The sequence below is a fragment of the Sorex araneus genome, chromosome 6 (assembly GCF_027595985.1).
Source record: "Sorex araneus isolate mSorAra2 chromosome 6, mSorAra2.pri, whole genome shotgun sequence".
Classification (NCBI taxonomy): Eukaryota; Metazoa; Chordata; class Mammalia; order Eulipotyphla; family Soricidae; genus Sorex; species Sorex araneus.
In genome coordinates, this window is record NC_073307.1 from 36129468 (window position 1) to 36146499 (window position 17032).

Below are 17032 nucleotides of genomic sequence, written 5' to 3' on the forward strand. Positions count from 1 at the left end.
AATCTTGATTGTGATCATGACACTGGAGAGAATGAGTTTCAGTGACAATTTTTTAAAATAAAATCTATGGGGCCAGAGTAATAATACAGCGAGTCGGATGTTTGCCTTGCACATGGCAAATCTGGGTTTGATTTCTGGCACCCATATGGTCCCCCAAACACTGCCAGGAGTGATTGATTCAAGGTACAGAGCCAGAAACAGCCCAGAGCACCACCAGGCGTTAACCAAGAATCAAAAATTAAAGATAAAATAAAATGTAACTAAGGTTAATAAAAATCTTACAACAAAATCATAAATAACTGAAAAGCTAAAAAAAATAAAAGGAATTACTTCCTTTAAATTTTCTGGCTAGCCCACAAGAGCATCCAATTCATCTGGCATTCAAAAAAAGTCCTATAATATATTCCCCCTACTTTAAAGTCTGGGTAATAAGTCAACTGTGTCTTATTTTATTTTATTTGCATTATTTTATTTAAATTAAGGTCAATTTATTTCTCTACAATTTATGTCATGTAACTGTGATAATATAAATTAAATTGATTTGGGTAAGCCTGGAGTCTCAGGAGGCATTTAATCAAGTTTCTTCCATATTAAAATTCTGCCTAATAAAAAAGATGAAGTGATTAACCCATTCAATCAAGAAAATCATCAGATATGTATTCTGAAATACAGGAAGTATAAATAGAACCCAATGAAAATCCCTAATACTGCTTAAACAAATAATTCAACTTATGATCTATAGTACAATTAGACTGATACTCTCAGTCACCAACTACCCATGCAATTTCTAAGTCTCCTATTAGGAACCATATCTTAAAGTACTTGATCTTTCAGTAAGCTCAGAAATATCTTAAGTATATGCAACACATTCATGCCATTTATTTCGATATTTAAGGATGGAGAGGAAAGACCACATATACGGCATATTATCCCTATACAAGCAGTATAATAATTACTCCTCTACTGCAAAGCCTTCTCTGGGGAAACACCAGAATAGGGAGATTTATTTCTGTAACCTTTACAGCAAGCAGAACATTTTTCCAACACAATACCATAATTACAAGCTCCTTTTGCTGAGAATTACTTTTAAAGGGGATGAGGTGCAGAGGGAAGCAATAAAGAAAACAAAAGGAGAAAAAGAAAACTTAGGGGAGGAAGTCCAAACAGGTATAAAAGATTTTTTTACAATGAAGTCAAAATCAAACCAAGGAAGTTTTTTCTTTTTTCTCGTACTTCCCCATTCAATCTGGGCTGCCACAATCAAACAGGCAGAAAGCACAAGGACACTTTTTTCTTGCATCTCTAGAAACTTTAAAGAAACTAAAAGACATTACAACCACACCCCATTTACATTCTGAAAAAGGAAGTCAAGATATGTAAAAAAAAAAAAAAAAAAAAGAGTTGCCTGCAGGTGCTCTGGCATGAGGCACAGAGGTAAAATTACATAACCCTGAAGACTAAAAAGAGAGTGTGATGACTACTCAGCTACACCAGAGCTACCCAAAGCATTTTCCATCTCTAGCATCCTCATTACACAATGCTTCTGGGACCACAGTGTGGCCCACAGGACGAGGGTTAAAAACTTAGTGTCAAAAAACCAGAAATCTTTCAACAACCATTAAAGAGAAACACCTAAAAGTACATCTCTGTGTGCATATAAATGTGTATTTATACCCACACACACATAAAAATATATTATATAAATATTTTATTATTTACAATACATAAATATATATTTATATATATGTAAAAAGAAATCATTTAGCATCTTAACTGAAACCCCGATTCAGAAAAGCAAAATGCTAAGTACTTTCCAATAAAGGGGTAGAAATGAATTAATGCAGATCCACAGCTCCCTTTCCAAAGATCCTGCAGTCAAACATGTCTTGCAACAGAATTTTAAGGATTTTAAGGATGGACGATACAAAGATACGTATATCTTAAAAACACCTCGAGGAGCACAGGGAATACCTTAATCAAATATTATTTTTGTGGTAAAACATACAAATTTATGAATAAGGAGTTCACACAGGCTTTAAGAAAAATCAATTAAGTCATGCCACACACACAAGGGGGGAAAAAAAACCCTGTTTTAAGAGTATTTAGAATTGTTGGGGCTGGAGTGATAGCACAGCGGGTAGGGCGTTTGCCTTGCACGCAACCGACCCAGGTTCGAATCCCAGCATCCCATATGGTCCCCTGAGCACCGCCAGGGGTGATTCCTGAGTGCAGAGCCAGGAGTGACCCCTGTGCATCGCCGGGTGTGAGCCAAAAAGCAAAAAAAAAAAAAAAAAAAGAGTATTTAGAATTGTTGAAGTTATGGTCCATAGGAATACCTTTTACTCCACTACTAATTTTACCAGGAAAATGCTACTGGTACCACTTTATCATGTGCTCATTTTATCACAGCACTTTTGATAAACTCAAAAGAATTATAAAATTCCACAATGTTAAACAAAAATTTTTAGTTGAAAGTTTTAAAAGTTTTCTATAGGTGTACACAGTACCGTATCCTCTACATTCTATCCATCTAAAATTTTTCTACATAAATCCTATTAGCAAAGGAATTCATGATAAAAAAAAAAACTTATCCTTGAAATTTATGGAACTGTAAAATTCAATTCTGCCACTTTGCAGAAAATGTTTCCTGAGTAGTATGTAATTACTGAGTTCATAAAGTGACTGTTGTCACAAGGGAAAGACTATATATAAAACTGGAATATATGTTCCTGACCCAGAAAGTGAATCAAATGAGTCACAAAAAGAACCCCAATTGTCATGATTAAATCAATAATAATCATCATGACCCTATTATAGCACAACTATGTGTATCATCTATTGACTATTGTATAAAAATATAGTATATCTAGATAAAGAAACTATGGTACATCTATACAATAGACTACTACAGAGTTGTTAGGAAAAACAAAGCCATGAAATTTGCTTACAAATAGATGGACATTGAGAGTACCATGCTGAATGAAATGAGTCAAAAAGAGAGGGAGAGATACAAAATGACTGCACTCATTTGTGGGATATTTAAAAATGAAAAAAAAAATATGAGACTACATCCAAGGCCTGGAAAAACGGGGTCCAGGAGAACTGGTCAATGGTTGGAAGCTTGCCCCAAGTGTGTGTGTGGGGAAAAGGGCAGTTAGGATAGAGAAGGGACCAGTGCCACAATAATAGCTAGAAATGATCATTCTAGGTAATAACTGAGTGTTGAAAGTAGATAAAGGGATATACATGATAACCTCTCAGTATCTGTACTGCAAACATAATGCCCAAAAGGGGTTGGGGGTAGGAGTGGGAATGGCGGTGGGGGGGAAGGGGGGAGAGAGAGAGAGAGAGAGAGAGAGAGAGAGAAAACAAAACGAGGCAGAGGGACAGGGGAGGGAAACTGGGGACACTGCTGATGGGAAATGTACACTGGTGAAGGGATGGGTGTTGGAACATTACAAAACTGAAACCCAGTCATGAACAACCTTGTAACTGTGTACCTCACTGATTCAATAAAAAAATTAATTTAAAAATATAGCATATATACTAAATACTGTAACAAACAGTGTCTCATCAATAGTGATATCAAGTTGGAAAAATGCAATTATACTAAATAACTATTAAGGTGCCTTTTCCTTCATGGTTCATAAAAAATATAATTCAGTATTTTAAATGAGATAAATAAAACCTAAAATAAACTTTTGATTAGCAGCAATTCTTCCTGCCTTAAGTTAGAGTAACTAAAGATGCACTGTTTTTATCCTTCACATTTCTAAAGATTCTAGGAACAACTTTTCTTTCTTTCTCTTGTTTTTTTTTTTCTTTTTTTTTCAGAGAAGCTGCTTTAATCATTTACTAGAAGGGTCATAGGGCTGCCTCTGCAGAATATCCCATAAAGTCCAACTTCACCTCTGCTCCCCTCCACTCCATACTGACCCAATGCCCCTCCACCTCCACCCCAAGCAAGCTACTTGCAACTTAAGTTGATGTTATAGTACTCAATCAGCAGGTCCAGGTGTCCAGATGCCAGTTCAAGTCTTTCACCCCTCTGCCTACCAGTCTCAGACACTTTCTTCAGGAATCTCTGCACTTGGTGCTTCTGTATCTTCTCAAAATTGCCTAGGCCTGGACACACTTGTCCAAGCAGCATGGGTCCTCACTCTCCCCCTTTTAACCCATCCCCATACCTTCCAGGGGTCTTTCTCCCCCTCCCGCTTTAGCTCGCCCAAATCCAAGAAGCCTTTCAGTTTCAGCAGCTCCTTCAGCTGCTATGGCATCTGTTGGTTTTCTCTAGCAAGACTCTCTAAGGACATCTTCAACTGATACCTTAATTTACTCTTAAAATTTTTTCCTTTTAAAAACTTTTCCAAGCTTACAGATCAGGAAGTCTGCTCCACAGCTTGGAAACCAGCCTCACGTGCTGGAGGAAAAGGCAGCTCAGATAGAGAAGGGAACACCAAGTAAAGGATGTTAGGAGAACCCATTCGGGTTGAAAGATGTGTGCCAAAAGCAGACTATAGACCAAACATGATGGCCGCTCAACACCTCTATTGCAAACCACAACACCCAAAAGAGGAGAGGAAGCAAAGGAAATGCCTCACCACAGAGGCAGCGATGGGTGACTAGGGGTGGTGGGAGGGATGCTGGGACCATTGGTGGTGGAAAATGGGCACTGGTGGAGAGATGGGTACTTGATCATTGTATGACTGAAAGGCATGCACAGAAGTTTTTGTAAGCCTGTAACTGTACCTCGTGGTGATTCACTAATAAAAAAAAATTTTTTTTAAATAAATTTCCAAGTTTCAAAAGTTCCAATTTTGTTGCTATACATATCAAAAGCTGCCAGTGGTCAATTACTAGAGCAGTCTCACTAAGGACTAAGTACAAAACAAATGAGAAGTCACTTCCTAGACCTGTTTCTCCATCAAATATTTTTCTTTTTTTTTGTTTTGTTTTTTGTTTGTTTTTGCTTTTTGAGTCACACCTGGCGATGCACAGGGGCTACTCCTGGCTCATGCATTCAGGAATCACTCCTGGCAGTGCTCAGAGGACCATATGGGATGCTGGGAATCGAATCCGGGTCGGCCAGGTGCAAGGCAAATGTCCTACCTGCTGTGCTATCGCTCTAGCCCCCAGCAAATATTTTTCTATACATTCCTGTCTCGTCTTAACATTCCCATCCCCAATAAATAAATAAATAATCGATAGCACAGCAGGTAGGGCGTTTTTGCCTTGCACGAGGCCGACCCGGGTTTGATTCCCAGCATCCCATATGGTCCCCCAAGCACCGCCAGGAGTAATTCCTGAGTGCCTGAGTGCATGAGCCAAGAGTGACCCCTGTGCATCGCTGGGTATGACCCAAAAAGGAAAAAAAGGGGGAACTTGTAAGTAAAAGAGGTCTTTTTTAAAAAAAGCTTATAAATATATATTTTTATATGTATATGGAAATTACTAATTTACAACCCTGGTGCACTTATGAATCACCTTTAAGATCCTAAAATACAGCAATCCCCTAGCTTCACCCCAAATTCAAAAATTTGTGCTAGAGGAAAACCAGTATGTTTTTTTTTGGGGGGGGAGACAGGAGAGGGACAGATGGAGGGTGCTCACAGTTCACTCCTGGCAGTACTAGGGGATCATATGCAATGCAGGGATTAAAATCATGTAAGACAAGCATCCTAATCTTATACAATCTCGGGGCTGGAGCAATAGCACAGTGGTTAGGACGTTTGCCTTACATGCGGTCGACCCAGGTTTGATTCCCAACATCCCCGATGGTCCCCTGAGCACCACCAGGGTAATTCCTGAGTGCAGAGCCAGGAGTAACCCCTGTGCATTTCAGGGTATTACCCAAAAAGAAAAAATGAAAAAGAAAAAAATCTTATACACTCTCTTCAGCCCCCATTTGTAATTTTGAAGGCCCCCAGAAAATGTTAGTGTGGAGCTGGGTTTGAGAAACACTGGTATAAAGACCTTTTATATGTTTTTCCAAAAACCTTTTATAGTCACAAGTAAGGTAATACTCATCCCTTCGGCAAAGATTACAAAGAATCTTAAAATTTTTCCATTTTTCTTTACTCAGTCTATCATAGAAAAAAATTTACCAGGGCCAGAGACAGTACAGTGGGTACGGTCCTCGCCTTGCACGCAGCCAACCAAGGTTCAATCCCAGCACCCCATATGGTCCCTGGAGCCTTAGCAAGAGTGATCCCTGAGTAAAGAACTGGGAGTATGCCCTGAGTACCACCAGGTACAGCCCAAACAACAAAGAAAAGAAAGAAAACTTTCTAGCTTTCACTTGGAAGATTTTAAACAAGTGCATACAGCAAAATTTACATTAGCAAGAGTGGAGAGATAGTACAGTAGGTAGGGTGCTTGCCATGCACATGGCTAATCCGGGTTCAATCCTTGGCACCCCATATGACCTCCAGATCCCTGCCAGGAGTGATCCTTGAGTGCATGGCCTGGAGTAACCCCTGAGAACAGGTGTGTGGCCCAACCCTTCCCCCAAAAACTTTATATCAGCTATATTAGCTTGTTTCATACTCACATTCCTGATGCTCATAAATTTACTATTTACTGAGTGGTCAAAAGTCAACTACATTTGTAGACTAGTTAAATGAATAGCAGAGCACATAATAAACACAATGTACAACCCAGTTACCAATTTTCAACAGATTACCAAAAATACTTAAAATTTTTATTTTAAGAGAGTTAAGGTACTTGTCCTACATGCACTGGGCCATGGACCAAACCCCCAGCACCACATATGGGCCCCAGCCCCATGGCCACATATCATTAATGAGCACAGAACCAGGAATAAACCCTAAGTATCATCCGGTGATACGCCTCAGAGGCCTGGGCCCTATAAAAACAGGATGAGAACACTATTCGGGTATCCCAAAGAGGAATTGAAAGAGCTCTGCTTGGAATGTCACATTTCACTCAAGTGAGAGAAGGAATCTGAAGTTCCGACCTCTGTCCACTATCAAAAATCAGGGACGCTGTCTTGTTTGCCAAGGCGTTGAAAACCAGATAGGCTGGACACATAATGCGATTTAGATATGATCACTGAACTAGGACTATTAACAACTGGATTCCACGGGACGCCAAAAACCAAGTGGTCGCCTACCTACAAGATGGTTAGACCTCTTCGTCAAAACCCTGAAAGAAGGGTTTGAGGCTCTTCCTGTTCCTGGAGTGAGCAGATACCATTGGGCTACACTAGCACGAGACAGGGACAAATGGAGACGTTACTGGCGCCCACTCAAGCAAATCAAAGATCAATGGGATGACAAGTGATACAAGTGATCACCCAGTGAAACCAAGTCCAATCCACCCTCCAAAAAAAGCATTTTGAAGAGCTGATTATATGTTAATACTATATCAACTACATTTGTAGAACCTCAAATATATTTTTTAAATAATCTGTAAATGTTAATTTTATAAAAATGTCACCAACACCTGACACCTACTAGTCTTACCTAATTAAGACTTAATTAAAATGCCTATAGTCATTGTTGGAAGGCTCAGTGCTGGAACATTGTATGTCTAAAACCTCAACTATTTAATAACTTTGTAAATCATGGTGCTTTAATAAAACAAAATTTAAGGAAAAATAAATGGTGCAGAATGAAAAAAATGCCTACAGTCATTTATCTATGTATACTATAAGACTGTGGAAAAGCACTGACTTCCTTTCTTCCCTCCTTATTGAATTACCTATTATAATTACTTGCCATTTTAAAGTATTCACTCCTAGAATACAAAATAAGTAACAAATAAATAGAAAATAAATTTGACATACTGGGTGTAAATAAAAAAATAAATTTCAACTCCCGATTTATTAAAGGAAACTTCAACTATAAACTGTGCCTAATGTATCATATTTAACAACTGACAAGTATAAAACCAATGTCAAAAGTTTTTTTAAAAAAAATAGGGGGGGGGCTGGAGCGATAGCACATCGGGTAGGGAGTTTGCCTTGCACGCGGCCAACCCGGGTTCGATTCCCAGCATCCCATAGGATCCCCTGAGCACCGCCAGGAGTAATTCCTGAGTGCAAAGCCAGGAGTAACTCCTGTGCATTGCCGGGTGTGACCCAAAAAGCAAAAAAAAAAAAAAAAAAATTAACATTACAAGTTATTCAGAGGTCTACTACTTCTATAAACACTTACTTGTACTAAAAGTTATCAGATAGTCAATTTGAACTTGAAACTTTTAAGGCAATGCAACCAAAATCAAAATCAATTTTAAAAATAAAGACAATCACAAAGTATCAATGCATTCAAGGCATACTTTATTCAAAGAACTATACAATGAAACAAAACATGCTGAAGGCAATGTCAACTTTAAGATAGCTATTTTCTTTAAAATAAAATAAACTAATTTATTTACACAAATATTCTCTTGTGCATTTTTATTTAGACAGATGTTAGTGCTGTTAACTGATTAAAAGATAAATCGCTGTGTATCTGCTTATTTTACTTTAAAAAATAAATGGCTAAAATTTTTCAAGGCCTCAGAACATAGATACCTGTACTAAAGGCAGTTGGCTGACTAATCTACAGATAAGCCCACAAGCAAAACTGCAAAGTAGACAAAATTTTTTTCATGGCCTCTGACCTCTTAGAAAGAAAGCCACACTAATAATTAGGATATGAGAGTACTAATAACCAGCTGTGACTTAAGTACTTACCACTTACCCCCAAACTTCCTATGATTTCTGAAATTCTCTGATTTTTTTCCCACATTACCCCAACTCTTTGTTGTCCTTAAGATATATATATAGGCACTGCAGCAATAGCACAGAGGGTAGGACATTTGCCTTGCACGTGGCCAACATGGGTTCAATTCCCAGCATCCCGGGAATATGGTCCCCTGAGCACCGCCAAGGGTAATTCCTGAGTGCAAAGCCAGGAGTAGCCCCTGTGCATCGCCAGGTGTAACCCAAAAACATACACTATGCTTTCCCCCTATTTCACTGGAATTTCATTATTCAAACTCCCTCAGACTAACTCGTATTTCTTGTATGTACTTACCATCCTCTAGTTATAATATAGAAGCTGAATGAAATCACAGGTGTGAGCAGTTTTTAGCAAGAAGAAAAGGCAGCAACTCAAAACATTTTTTGGGGGGGAGCAGTATACATTTTATTTGGTGGTTTTGAGGTAGGGAGAGACAGAGAGGGAGAGAGAGAGTAATACACTCATTAGAGAATATGGGCTTTTCCAGAGTGGAGGAGCCCAAGTACACACCCCAAGAGGGGAAATGCAGGTAACACATGTATTTGGGTACCATCTGCACTCAACATCAAAACATGAGCACAGGCAGCACATGAGCTTGGGCAACAACACACGCCAACTCAAAAACATTCTAATTTATAGTACAAATATGTAAAATTGAAGTAATTATGAGATCAAGGAAAAACATATCGTTATATATAATATTAATTTTACTGACTCAAAATTAGCAAGAAAAACTGTTTTTAGTTCCTAAAATATCTATACCTGAACATATTTAAGACAGAAACATGGAAGGAGGCAGCTTTCTAATCTTCCATCCATTATATCTGTACAACACTTTAAAGTTCAAAGTGCATTTATATGCATTATTTATTTTCATTCTCAAAACAACTAAATGTAGTGGTCATTATTGATTGCCTAACATCCATTTCTACTATATTCTTCCTTCCCACAATTTTTTTTAGTATCTTACTTCCACCATAAAATTGAGGAAAGAAATAACCCTATTGTCAACTGCAATAATATTCTGGATATATTCTGATAATTAGAAACTAATCATTAGAACCTTATTCCTCTTGTCATAACTAGTTAAGAAGTATAGGTGACCTAATTCTGCTCAATAAAACATGAAGAGAAAAGTATGCTAGTAGGGTTATACAAAATAGTTCTCGGACAATAAATATTTAGATGTGATCTTGCAACCAGTCTGAGGATGAATCCAACTCACAGAGGTTAACAGAACTAGGAAAGTCTCAGAACGGATGACCAAAAGCTGTTGGAAAATTAACCTTTCTTCCATATTTCTGTTTCATTTCAATACTTATGTTTTGCATTTCAGGCACTGTTATATAGCAATACCAAGAGAAACAGTATACCCCAACTTAGACCTAGCCCTCCTACACCCTTCTACTTCAGCAGATCTAGCAAGACAAGAGGGTACTGTTAAAGTTAGACCACTGTGTTTTGCACCAAGCTCAAGTTCTCCTGATATACATCATGACTATGGCATTTCCTCTTCTAAGGGTCAATTTCCTCTACCAATTCACCTCCACAATCCCTACTCAGTATAAGGAGATATTGCAATGATTATCTCCAACACTGATGCTGTATAAAAATTGAAATGTAGCGCATATGAAATCCAATCAGTAACTATCCAGAAATAAATGAGAACCATATACTGATCACTTTGACTAAATTATCAAACCATTCATTCTTAAGTGCAAATGACTAAAGATTCCAGAATACCAGGATAATTTTTTTTTTCAAAGGAGATGCTGTTTGTGGAATGGAGAGCTAAGACAGAGGGTAGGGTGCTTGCTTTGCACACTATCAAGGATTGATTCCCAGCACCACTTATAATCCCACCAGGAATGATTCCCGAGTACAGAACAGGGGCAAAGTGATGATCACCATGAGGTAAGGCAAGAAAGAAAAAAAGAGGAGGGGGTGTTGTTTTTATAAATCTCTGTAACAAAATATAATACTGTGGTATTTCAGAAGCAGTTATCCTGTTTAATATATTAGTCATCAACAATTCATTAGTTAAGAGGTGATTTAAAATGTACATACTTCAATGTTTTATTTCAACTAAAATATAAAAATGCATAAAACAATCCTTTATCTCAAAGACCAGGTGTTTTCTTCAAATATGATTTTACTACAGTAATTTTATCTTGAAAATCAAAACCCATATATAACCTATGATTCCAGTTTGTTTCTTAAACATGAAATGACAGCTCACAAACTCCTGAAAGTAGAGTCCTTCTAGGGCTTTTCCTAACAGTTGAAGTTACTCTATTCTCACCTGTGTCAACTCTAATTGCTTTTCCATACCTGTTTTCAAAGCAGTGACTGGTTCCCATATAAACACCTTTCTGCCTTCACAGTTCACTGAATAAAGTTACATTAAACTATGAAATTACAACATCAAGTGCAACTGCCATTAACAGTTTGTTGAGTACAAATACAAATGACTCTTGGTAACCATGCAATAACTGATAGGAATAAAACTTCAAAAACAAACTAGAAAGTTTATCATTCAATATAGCATGGACATTAAGTGGTAAATGAATGAGAAGTATTACTAATCTTCTGAGTGAGTTTAGCAGAGGTGCTCGAAGATTTTCCTGTAATAAGCTCTCCCAATCGTCTTTGCTGATTCTACCCACCGATCAGCCCTAACTACTCACATATATCAGCAATTTCTCAATGAAAAAATTTACACAATGCCTACTAAGTGGCAGCATTTACATCTTAGCACAAAGTATTTTGTTCTACGTTTCTTCCCTCTCCTCACAGTTACCACTACAGACAGCAGTTCAACACAAAATGAGCTTAACAGAATAATTTTAAATACAGCTAGAAATATGACATTATCTCACTAAAGAGAATGAGCATCATCAAAAAATTTTAACTGCAGTCTCATATGTGCAACCTGAAAAAACTACACAAAATTGCTGTTATACTGAATAAATCAATACTTAAAGCACAGCATAATGAATATAGTTAAAAATACTCGACTGAATACTGGAAATATAGTTAACAATACTCTACTGAATACTGGAGATATGTTAGGAGAGTGAATTTCAGGTGCTCTCATCTCACATTCACAAAAACAATAAGATATGTCAACTAGTTTGACTGTGTATATGTGCATCCAATAACACTGTACTTTTCAGGAAAAAGATAGCGCTACAGGATGAGTACATGCTCTGAATGCATCCCTGAACCACATGATCTCCCAAGTACCACCAGAATTGGCTTGAGTATGACCAGCTGTGGTACCTAAACCAAAATACTTTAATTTAAATATAAAAAAAGTGTTTAGGAAAAAGATTATCAGGCTAGAGAGATAGTAGAGGGTAGGATGCTTGCCTTGTATATGCAGCCAATCCAGGTTGGATTCCTGGTTTCACAAATGGTCCCCAGAGCCCTGCTGGGAGTAGTTCCTGGTCCCAGAGCCAGGAGGAGTAAATCCTGAGTACCCAGGTGTGACTTAAGATTATCTAAGGGCTGGAAAGATAGTAGATCAAGTAGGGCACTTATCGTGCATACAGCCAATCCTTGCTCTCTTCGATCGATCCCCACACTCCATATTGTCTCTCTAGTCATACCAGGAGAGATGAGGGCAGAGCCGGGTGTAAGCCCTGACCACCAACAGGTATGACCCAAAATAACAAAATATTTAAAGGAATTTTAAAAAGAGAAGAAAAAGAGGAAAGGAAAAAAATTTTAATTATCTAACATGAGATTTTTATCCAACTCTAGTGAGAGCATCTTAAGATGTAGACATTATTTAGCCTTAGGTGAACACATCTGGCTATAAAACTGAAGTTATATCTATATAACACATTGTTAGTAAAGAAAGTGACCAGAAAAGTACAGTCTCCTCATCTTTTTAAAACTAAGTTGATGGAGAACTGAGATAAGAGAATATAACCAACTCCTTTTAAGTGCAAATCACTCTGTACCTTTCTTGTGTTCTTGAAAAGAAAAAAAAACAAACAGTTCTAGTTTCTAAACCTCAGTATCAAGAAAGTAATTAGGGAAAAAAATTACGACTAGTGAAGGGGAAGATACCTCAATAGACCAGAAAGTGCATGTTTTGTATGCTGGAATCTCAGGTTTGATGTCCAGCACTGTAGTCTACTGTGGCCCCAGAGTGACCTCTGAGCACTATGCCAAGAGCCCCCAAACATTACCAGGTGTTGCATCACCAAAAAAGTAAATAAAAATAATAACTAATAGCCTCTATTGTGTTTCTAAAATTTATCCCCACGTATTTCCTCATTCCTTATTTAAATAGTTCAGAAGCTAGTCAATGTAAATTCACATGAATGAATAATAAACACTTGATTTCTACACATTAAAATCCTAAGTACGGTTTGTCCATCAGAATAGTAAGGTACTGAAGTGGTTTAAGCTGCCGTAACTATACCAGGGATTCCTAACAGAATGCCTACAATTAAGAGAAATATAGATAGCCAGCCCAAAACTGCAATTTCCAAAGAAATTACATCTTGAACCAACACCCAGACTCATATTAACACCACCAATCAATACCTCTAAGTGCCAGCTGCTTGAGAAAAGACAAAAAAGGAAGATAATGGAAGACTGAAAAAGACATCAGCGGTGATTTTAAGACTTCGAAGTCAGAAAAAAGATTTTTTAAAGTCACTCTGCTACTTCAAAACATCTTAAACAAGCTGCTTTAATTCTTTAATTTATTCTGCTTCCTATCCTTAAAAGGGAAGGTTATGAAGCTGAGGAGATAGTTTCTAGGGTCAGATTACATGCCTTGATACACTAGGCCCTAAATTCTGCCCCTGGAACCACATGGACCCCCAAACATAGCACGGTGGCCCTTGGTAGCACCAAGTATGGCTGGGTCAGAACAATGAACTAGCAGGCGTATAGGGTCAGGCCCAGTACTGAGTATCACAGGAGTGGTACCCATTGAAAACTGTTTGGGAAACCTTCCATGAACAATGAAGACAACACAATCTCACAGAGTTCTCTGAAGAGTATCATATATGACTCCCTAACAAATAAGCACTAAGTCTGGGGTTTGAGGGGCCACACCTCCAGCAGTTCTGTGCCTTTAGTCCATACTCTGTGCTCAAAGGTCACTCCTGGCAGTGCCAGAGGGACCATAAGTACTGTCAGAAATCAAACCTGGGTTGACCGTAGGCAAGGTAAGAATACTATCTCTCCAGGCCCTACATTTCTTTTTTTGAACAGCAGAAGGGGAGCAGTTTAGCAAAGCAATGAAACTTACTGTAATGTGATTTTTACAAAGACTTAAGCACTGATGTTGTGAAGGTGCTCTTCTTCTAATCTCTCCTTTAATAATGATTAAGTTTGTGGTTAAATTCTTTTAGTGCCATCTGATACATGACTAAAATTGTTGTATTTGTCTAGGATCTGTTGAAGCTTCTCATTTTATCATCCCACAGAATATTTTCTTTATGTTTTACAGTTTCTTACATTTCAATCACAGCAACTCTCCCCTCTCCCCCACCTGTGGGGAATGGGGGGAATAAAACAAAACGAAAACTCCACCCTCCATTTAGTATAATCTAGAAGCCCCTTGAATCTTAACAGCCCCATATCCCCCTCTGTAAGAAAACTCTTACAAACTAATAAACTACATGATCTACACCAGAATAATGGTCTATTCCCAGTGTGCCTGGGTTTGCAGGATGGATGAGAGGGGTCACAGAGAAGGCAAATGGAGAGCTTCCCATTTCTTCCTGAGTTTTATAGTCTGGATTTATTTTACATAAAATCAATCACCAGATTACCTGACACACCCATTCAAATGCAAATAAAGAAATATATCAAAGTCAATGTCCTTTTCTTTACCTTATTAGCATAAGTGATAACAAATTGACTCCTCTGTTATCATTTGTTTCTTCAAACTTGGAAGATCCAAATATGCCTCCTTATCAGCATAGCATCTACACTTAGACCTTCACACAAGGAACTGACTCATTTAAACACAGGCATTCTGGACTCCCAGGACCTGACTTCTTCCAGTGTTCCCAGCTTCCTCTCCCAGTCAGGCCTCCTCACAACAGCAGCCCCAGGTCAGGCTCCAAAGTCCCATAACACAACCACAACCTCTATACTCAGGCTTCTCCCCTGACCTAGCAAACTACCTTCCCCTGACCACTTTATCCATTAAAACATTTTAAGTTGGGCCGGAGAGTACAGCAGGTAAGGAAGGTACTTGCCTTGCACGCCATGTACAGGGGCTGGATCTCTGGCAGCCCCTATGCTCCCAGCCCCCTTCAGCCCCACTAGGACCGATCCCTGAACACTGCAGGTGTGACACAAAAATATTTTAAGTTCTAAGCAAAAATGCTATCTAGGGGAACCAGCTCTAAGTCATTCATAATTTCCCCAGTCAAAAAAAAGTTCATTCTCTCTCCCTCTCCTCTTTCTTTCCCTCTCCTCCCCCCACCCCAACATGCTTTCATGTACATCTAATAAAGTCCACAGGACTCCTGTGCTGCGCTGCAATTATTTCTGTAAGTGTCTTCTTCTCCCTTGAAGGTAGCCACTGGGTCTCAGATATTCATCTTACTCGACCCACTCTTTGATCTCCACCACATACCAAAGGCCCATTTTGCACAGTAAAGGTCCCTAAATGACCAAACCAGCATTTCTCAAACAAGGGAGCCAGAGGTAAGGGCTGCAGTTGGAAAGAGGTTTAGAAACACTGGTGGTCTAAACTAGTCCTTGATACTTCACGTGCTGAAGACTGTCAATTCTTATCAATCTAATGATGAAAATGTCAATTAGTAACTGATGCATAAAGTTGCTGGTCAGTGAACACAACTTACTAGTAAAGAAAACCATTTCCCAAAACCCCCGAAAGTCTCAGACACAGCAACACTAACCAGAACTACTTGTACCTGATGCATAATGCAATCTCCCCATAGTGGAGTATCTATACAAAGCCATGAAGCGTATCTGAAAATATCTTCCAATGATTTTCATCTCTCCTGCAACTGTAATGAGTAACGTATACAAATTATAAAGCTAACTTATTTTAGCTCCGAATAAGACCCAGAGCAAAGTTTGGGAGTAAGCATAAAATACACTAAGCACACATTTCCTACCAGCAACAATTTCCCCCACCAATGAAAGAATTACTGAGAATGTGACCAACTAGCTCTGCTTTATACTAAAAATACGTTCTTAAACTGGCTTTAGAGCTTTCTAATTCCAAATGACTCTAATTTCTGTCAACTTTTCCTTCCACAACCCCTTGCCTGTTTTATTTGGGGGGTTGAGGTGGGAGAGGGGAGGGAAGAGAAAAAAAAAAAAATTATCAATCCTCCAAAACTTACATAGCTGGTTGTAAAAGTTAAACACTGTCTTATTTGAAAAAGGCTCCACCTTAGATTTGCTTCAAACCCTCCGACAACCTGGGACGGAAACATCATCCATCGGTTGGCAAGCAATTGCCAAAGTGAAAAATAATAATATTGACTGCTTTTCTACCCATATTTAAAAAAAAAAAAACACAACATTAAACCAAAGTTAAAATTAAAAGACAGCTTTTAATTGCCCAAGTCGAAGTGTTATCACAAGGTTAAAAATAAAGTGGGGGGGGGGGGTCTCCCTTACAGACCAACCTTCAAACTCCAGACAACAGTTAGTTGAAACCCCTGCGCCCCGCGTGCCCCCCGCCCACGTTGTGCCTCTCCCACCACCAACTTCTCCGCGGGGCTCCCGGGAGCCCTGGAAGCCCGGCCTCCGCGCCCGCAGCCCCCGGCCGCACACTCGGCCTCATCAGCACCCCGCGGCCCAGGGCCGGAGCGGCGCGTCCCGGCCAGGTGCGGGCAACAAACCCGGCCGCCCCGCAACCGTCTCCAGGAGCGCCGGGCCCGGCCCCGCCGGATGCCCGCGGTAAGTTTGGAGCCGCGCTGGAAAGCGCTGCCCGGTAGGTAAATCCCTGGCCCCCGCCCCCACCCCGCCGCCCTCGAACAAACAACCCTAAAGGAAGTTCCCCCCCGAGAGACGAACGCCGCCTCCCCCCGCCCCGGCCCGCAGCCCCCCGAAGGCTCCCCGCGCCCCTGCAGCCCGGGATGGGAACGAGGGCCGGGCCGGGCCGGGGCGCGCGGCAGCCCCGACCTCCGAGCCCCTCCCAGGGCGCCCCCCCACCCCGCGCCTCCCGGCCGCTCGCCCACCTCCCGCCCGGAGCCCCTCGCGCCGCCCCACTCGGGCAACTTCTGCCGCCGGCCCGGCTCGGGCCGCCCGCGGCCCCCCTCGCCGCC

General features: G+C 39.8%; 1 protein-coding gene across 5 annotated transcripts in view; it reads right to left on the reverse strand.

The window, feature by feature from the left end:
* Nucleotides 1-17032, reverse strand: part of CSNK1G3 (casein kinase 1 gamma 3) — a 115446-nt gene that overhangs the window by 98041 nt on the left and 373 nt on the right. The gene's annotated exons all lie outside the window — the stretch shown is intronic.